The sequence below is a fragment of the Macrobrachium rosenbergii genome, chromosome 11 (assembly GCF_040412425.1).
Source record: "Macrobrachium rosenbergii isolate ZJJX-2024 chromosome 11, ASM4041242v1, whole genome shotgun sequence".
Taxonomy (NCBI): Eukaryota; Metazoa; Arthropoda; class Malacostraca; order Decapoda; family Palaemonidae; genus Macrobrachium; species Macrobrachium rosenbergii.
Window position 1 is genome coordinate 31692861 of NC_089751.1, and position 7500 is coordinate 31700360.

General features: G+C 33.7%; 1 protein-coding gene across 9 annotated transcripts in view; it reads left to right on the plus strand.

The window, feature by feature from the left end:
* Positions 1-7500, plus strand: part of Sulf1 (Extracellular sulfatase Sulf1) — a 468168-nt gene that overhangs the window by 285232 nt on the left and 175436 nt on the right. For 3 of the 9 annotated variants that reach the window (XM_067111461.1, XM_067111467.1, XM_067111464.1), the window contains exons 2-3: positions 4318-4505; positions 6538-6587. The exons of 5 other annotated variants lie outside the window; for them this stretch is intronic. The gene's annotated coding sequence lies outside the window, so the exon portion shown is untranslated. The remainder of the gene's footprint in view (positions 1-4317; positions 4506-6537; positions 6588-7500) is intronic. One more of the 9 variants, XM_067111460.1, reaches the window with a different exon arrangement.

Here is a 7500-nt window from a genome sequence, read left to right on the forward strand (position 1 = left end):
ACATATCTTCTTGACTTGGTAGGCCTACGTAGTGAATTGAAGATTACTGGAAAGGATTTATTTGTAAGGTGTATTTATAAAGAAGTGGGTTGCACTTGCTTTATTTGTTCACCATGGTTAAGCGAAAAACATTCGTGTTTTTGTTTTTCCGTTATTACAGAATTAAAACTGATTATTATCAGAATTTCTCAGTGCATATGTACAAATTCCAACATTTTACACAGGTGGTTTTCTTTCTTAAAACAACAGGAAATCTATAAACTCTGTATTTAGCTCAGGTTATATATAAACGCGAACTGATCTTTGTTCAGAGATCGTTGCAGATGATATATATATATATATATATATATATATATATATATATATATATATATATATATATATATATATATATATATATCAAGTTCACCAAACAGTTACCGTTTAAACACTCATTCAACTGCATAGACATTCCATTAATCATGCATGTCGATTAAACCAGACCGCTAATATATATATTCCATTTGCTCCGCAACATTCACCAACATATTTCAGTGTGATTTATTGTTATATCATACGAGTCAATAGACATTATAAATCGGATTTATTATTCCTCAAAGATAGACACAGGAGTGACATCCCCAGAGGTTTAATAAGAGACCAGAAATCATTCAAGAAATTGGTGTGATGGAAGACTCGTGTACATTCTTAAATAATTAATTTCTGGAAGGGAACCAAATTTGAGTAATTAGGCATTAATACGGAACGCAATCAGCGTTGGATATGGAGCCTACTGGGACTCGGGGACTTATGATTATATTATTCATGATACAGTATATCTCTTAGTATATGTATGTTTCATTCATGTGACAAAGTGCCATTGTACACTGTTCATCCGCAAAGAAAAGGCAGCTCAGAAATGAATTATAAAGAGTATAGAGATGACATTAATAGACTGTAAATAATATAGAGATATTCGAGATTTATCCACAATGCATGAGTATGAAGTAAGTCGTTGCTTCGTTGCTGTACTTCTGAAACAGGAAGGTAAACTATACGATGAGTCTGTGTTCAAACATGTCGATGAAATTCCTGAAAAAAGAACGAATCTTTTCCTAATTATTGGTATATGCTTTGAATAAAGTTATTTCTGTGGCGATAGCCAATATTCTTATAAAAACTGTTCATTACTTGTTTGACTCTATGATCTTGAAAGTTTCACACTAGATGTACGGTCACAATTGTTAAGTGAGCTGTTTTTGTCTAATTTAATGATGTGGCCCTTGCTTGTGTACGGTTTGGTTTAGTCGTCGAAGGTTGTATACTTGACTTTCACAGTTATTTGGACGGAATAAGGGCTGCAGAATATAACTGCTGAAATGTTGCGGTGTCCTAGGTCTGCTACCCTAGCAGTTACTGGACATTGAAATTATAATCTGGTACCTTTTCCTGTCTTTGCTAGTGACTTGGTGACTGGCACTGAAGATGAGATCTTACAGTTGTTTAATCCTCCCCAATGTCATCTGATGCAGCTCCAGATTATTGGGGATGGAGTAATAAATCCATGACTAGCGATTTCTGCACCATAACGTAACCGTGCCATCGATTCAGTTAATATTGTTAACTGAGTCTTCGATAGTTCTTTTGATAATTAAAACTACATTTTCGTAGCATTTGGAAAAGAAATGCGACTCGGTTAATGTTAACTGAGTCTTTGATAGTTCTTTTGATAATTAAAACAACATTTACGTAGCATTTGGAAAAGAAATACTACTCAGTTAATGTTAACTGAGTCTTTGATAGTTCTTTTGATAATTAAAACAGCTTTTTCGTATCACATGGAAAAGAAATACGTCATCAGTTACTGTCACACGGAGAGAAATATTCTTGTCTCGTTTACCAAAAGTCACTTATTGGAGAATGTTTCTTTCACGGGGAGTGGAGAGTATGTTCTTTGTGAGTAAGGAGATTCCAGAGCATTACTTCGCATGTGGGCATTTTATTTGTGGAAGCTTCCGCGTCAAATTAATTTCCATTTGCTTGTTCTTCAAAAATAGGTGCCTCTTATTATTACCATTATATTATTATTATTGGAGATGTATTTTTCTTAATATTGATAACTTGTTGCTGTTGAATGCATTTCATAAATATAAGTATAAAGAATGAATCCGATAACATATTTCTTGAATGTGAGCTTCATAGGGGGAAGAAATTTAATTAAAGTGAATAGAGTATTTTCTTTGTTTTTTTAATTCAAAAATTTTCTGATTTTCTATAATCGTATAAAATAAATTCATATTAATTTAATGAATAGATAATAGGTAAAAAGTATCGAGCTGTCAAAAATTTATAGAATAACAACCGTGCAAACTGTAGAAAATTATAAGTTTTAAAGGCAAATGTCAATGCACATCAGATTTAAGTATCATGTGATAAAGCAGTATTAAACAAAATAACTCTCTCTCTCTCTCTCTCTCTCTCTCTCTCTCTCTCTCTCTCTCTCTCTCTCTCACACACACACACACACACACACACGTTATCATTATAGATTAGCTTGAGTAGATTTTTTATATATCTTTCTCTGTCTCTCGTTTCCTTCCATCATTTTGAGTGATATTTGCTTCTTCTTCTTCTTCTTCTTCTTCTTCTTCCTCTTCTTCTCCTCTCTCTCTCTCTCTCTCTCGGCTTTTGCCATGTGTGGAACTTTGAACGAAGAGGAACAAAGGGATCTGAATCTAAGTTATCCGAATCTCTTTGTTCCTCCCACACATTCGGATGAGTTCCGTCGGCGCTGGATATGTTCTTTAGGGATTACGGTTTAGTATGCATTAACTGTGGTAACAGTGACCGTATATATTAATATCAAATACCCAGCGTGCGCTCTTCGATTCTCGGAATCTGAACTGGTTATGCATTGATTCGGGGGAAAGAAATAGGGTGAATACTATTGGGATTCATCTCCTATTCATAAGATCGGATGTTCACTTCACTGTCGTCGCAAAATGCCCTCTCAGTCTGCCTATATGTTTATATAGCTGTCTGTGTATCTGGGTTAAAAGAATAAATTTTAATAAAAATAGTTATTTACGTTGTTCAACAACTGATTATCAGGTTTGATTCGAGTTTTTGCTTTTTTCGTTTTTATCTATAATCTTTTTTTATGGCTTCCCTATAATGCATCAATATCGAGACTACCGTATGCTTGAAATCCACCAAGTTCATGAGGGATCCAAGCATTCAAAATATCAAGGTTATCATCAGTCCTCTGAAATATTTAGCTGTGGTGATTATCAATAGCCATGTTGCATAGCCTGGGGATTATCTTCAGTCTCATTAGCCTGTATAGCTTTGTCACGGTTGTCATCAGACTCAGTTGTATAAGCGTGAACGTTACACTTTGCTTTTGTATAGCTTTGTATAGCTGTGAGGACTTTCATCAGCTTAGCCGCATAACTATAAGGATTATCATGATCCCTGATGTATAGGTATGAGGATTATTATCAGTTATATTTGTATACTTTTGAGGATTATCATCAGTTATATTTGTGTACATTGAAAGATTGTCATCAGTTATATTTGTGTACTTTGGAGGATTATCATCAGTTATATTTTTGTACTTTGGAGGATTATCAGCAGTTATATTCGTGTACTTTGGAGGATTATCATCAGTTATATTTGTATACTTTGGAGAATGATCATCAGTTATATTTGTGTACTTTGGAGGATTATCATGAGTTATATTTGTATACTTTGGAGGATTATCATCAGTTATATTTGTGTACTTTGGAGGATTATCATCATTTATATTTGTATACTTTGGAGGATTATCATCAGTTATATTTGTATACTTTGGAGAATTATCATCAGTTATATTTGTGTACTTTGGAGGATTATCATCAGTTATATTTTTATACTTTGGAGGATTATCATCAGTTATATTTGTATACTTTGGAGGATTATCATCAGTTATATTTGTGTACTTTGGAGGATTATCATCAGTTATATTTGTATACTTTGGAGGCTTATCATCAGCGGTATTTGTATGGGTATGGGGATTATTATCAGATATATTTGTATAAGTGTGAGGCTTATGATCAGCTATATTTGTATATGTATGAGTATTCTTATTAGCTTGTTATATATATGTGAGGCTTTTCATGAATCCAGTATAGATGTAAGAATTTTCATCTTCTGTGATTGTATGTGACTAATGGTGATCATCAGTGTTACATAGCTTAAATTGTTATCATTAGCTCTTTTGTAAACTTATAAAGAGTTATAATCTGGGATTTTGAAAGTGGTGAAGATTATCAACGGAACATTTTTATATCTTTACAGATTATCATCGGACCCTTTTCTGGTTGTTGTATAGATGTAAGGAGTATTATCATCTTTAGTTATAGAACAGTAACGAATAAGATCAGCCCGTTGTATGCTTTTGAGGCTGGTCATCAACCCTGCTGGTAGCTGGGCGTACGATCACCAGCTATAACTGTTTACCTGTGAGGGTTATCATCATCTCAGTGGTAAGTTCTTCATTGGAGGGATGGGTAGAGCTTTCGGCTAGCACGCTGTTAACCCAGCGTTCGACTCTCCGAGCGGCCAATGAAGAATGAGAGGAATTTATTTCTGGTGATAGCAATTCATTTCTCGTCATAATGTGGTTCGGATTCCACAATAAGCTGTAGGTCCCGTTGCTAGGTAACCAGTTGGTTCTTAGCCACGTAAAATAAATCTAATCCTTCGGGCCAGTCCTAGGAGAGCTGTTAACCAGCTCAGTGGTCTGGTTAAACTAAGATACACTTTCATAGGTGACGATATCCCTAGCTCTGGAGAATTATCATAGGTGTGAGGATTATCAGAAGCTATACTAGTATTTATCTCACGAGTCTTATCATACGTGTTATAGATCTGTGAGGATTACCATCAGCACCATTGTAAAGCTGTGAGGAATATCATTAACTGTAGAATAAGACTACTGTGAGGATTATCATTATCCTTTTTATAAAACTGCGAGGACTATCATCTGGAGTGTATGGTATCCCCTTGTATGGCTTTGATGATTGTCAAGGGTTCCATTGTATAGCTGTAGCTCTCAAGAACGTGATTCATACATCTCAAAAAAAAAAAAAAATTGAAAATCAGGGGATACAGAGGCAGGCAGAAAAATTGTATAGCCTGGCAGCAGATAGAAAACTCCCACGGAGCTCAACAGACTTGGGAATACAAATCTCAGAGTAAATGTAGAATTTGGTGGTTTTCTGGGGATGCTATGTAGCCAGCTGACAGTAAAGGAATAGACAGTAAAAATAACTACAGATAGGACACCAAAACCACATTGTGGCAAAGCTGAGACTCTGCAATTATTGAATAGAAATATAACTGAATAAACACGGTGCTGCCTGAAAGCTCATAAAATTAGATTCATCAATATTTACAGCGATGATGGGAAGGCAGCTCCGAACATTCACGCCAAAATGTACCTGTTTACGATAAGGTGATTTTGTATTTCTCAGTTTTCTTTCTGTCTTACACACTTAGGTTACAATTTCGTTATTTATCTTTCAAAAACGTTGTATTTGTTGTACAGTGCAAGGCTAAGTTGTACGAAATTTTTATGCAACAGTAGTTAATTTTGGATTGAGACTCTTGTAAAATTATATCAGTAAATCAAGTAATATAATTCCTTCCCTAATGTTATTAATAAAATTGGCTGAAACCTCAAGGAAAATTGATGTCGAGTCTGGCAAATTTTAACATGAAAATTGAACACTATATAGATTGAATGAGACCTCAGGTATTTAGAAGGGAATGGGAGGGTTAAGTGGCATATTTTTCCTACCCATCAGTTTGGCATTCCCCGAGCGCTATAAAAGAAATCGACTTAGGAATTTCAAGTTTATCACTCTCTTTATAGCTTTATGTGATTTGTTCCTTTTATTTATGGCAAGACGGTCAAAACATTTTTCTGTTTATTTTTAGAAGGCTGGGCTATCGAAGACTGGGCTGTCATATTGCGGTATCCTGATCATTCTTTATAAGATATATAAATGTTGTGACATCAAGAGGTTAGGTTTATCTTTTTTATGAGTAATTTGTTTGCCTTTATTCTTATACACACAAACGTGTCAAACACACATATTATATTATATATATATATATATATATATATATATATATATATATATATATATATATATATATATATATATATATATATATATATATATACACATTATATATATATATATATATATATATATATATATATATATATATATATATATATATATATATGTGTGTAAAAATATATATATATATATATATATATATATATATATATATATATATATATATATATATATATATGTATATATATAGATATATATATATATATATATATATAATTCATATTGTTTCACGTACAGAAGTAGATGGTACACAAATTCACGGTTGCCTATTCATTTTTTTTTTTTTTTTGCTCATTTGTTTTATGTTTGAATTAACCAGCTCTTTCAATCTTAAACACTGATGGTGTTCTTTTTGAATATCTTCCAGGTTGGTGACCCTTTGCAGCAGCCTAGATCTGCATGTGCTCCTCCGAAGGAGTAAGTAATTATACCGAAGTAGCCCCTGTGTTTGTGTTCTTGATTAATATTATATGGCCGCCGAGAATTCACAGGGCGTGTCTTAACCTGATACCCATCGCCTTCAGAACGCTCCTTGTTTAGTGTCTCCCCTGGGGTTTTCCAGAGACGAAAATAACTCTTGTATTTACTTACTGTTTTATTTTATTTTATTTTTTTTTTTCAAGATATACATAATCAACTTCAGTAGACTATCAGGCGTACATGGTTTATATTGTAATGAAATGATTGGAGTTTTTTCTGTTCATCCTTGTTTTCTTTTTAATGTTCATTATGAAAGTAACGGTGATATCTGGTACACAAGGTGAACGTAACTCTCAGCTATCTTTGGTTTGTTTTCTATATTAATCGACTGGATTTTCTCAAGACTAAGTAAATTAGCTTTTATTAGTTGTTCCAGATATTTTCTCAAGCCTTGTTAAGGCGCAGAGTAAAGTTAATCAAAATGCAGTATCAGCTAAATATTATATTGGAACGGAATGAGAACGAGTCACCATTTTTCCTCTAGATTAGATAGACTCCAAATGTGTTTGGAGCCGGTAAAAAGAGACTTGAATAAAGTTTAAAGTGGTTGTTGGTAGTTGAAAGTGGTTGTTGCCACACTTGGCTCATAAATCACAAAGGATACTCTCCTTTGTGGCCGCGCTGAACCTAAGTTTCCAATGTTAGGAACAGGTTGAGGCTGCGAAGAGTGATGCTAGTTCTATATATATGTCACATAATTTGTATCATTCATTTGTTTCTTGTTACGTTCGATGTTTATTTTAGTTTTAGTTTTACAGAATTGCGTGGTTGTATGGGAGTCCATTTTGAAGAGACAGAACTCTCTCTCTCTCTCTCTCTCTCTCTCTCTCTCTCTCTCTCTCTCTCTCTC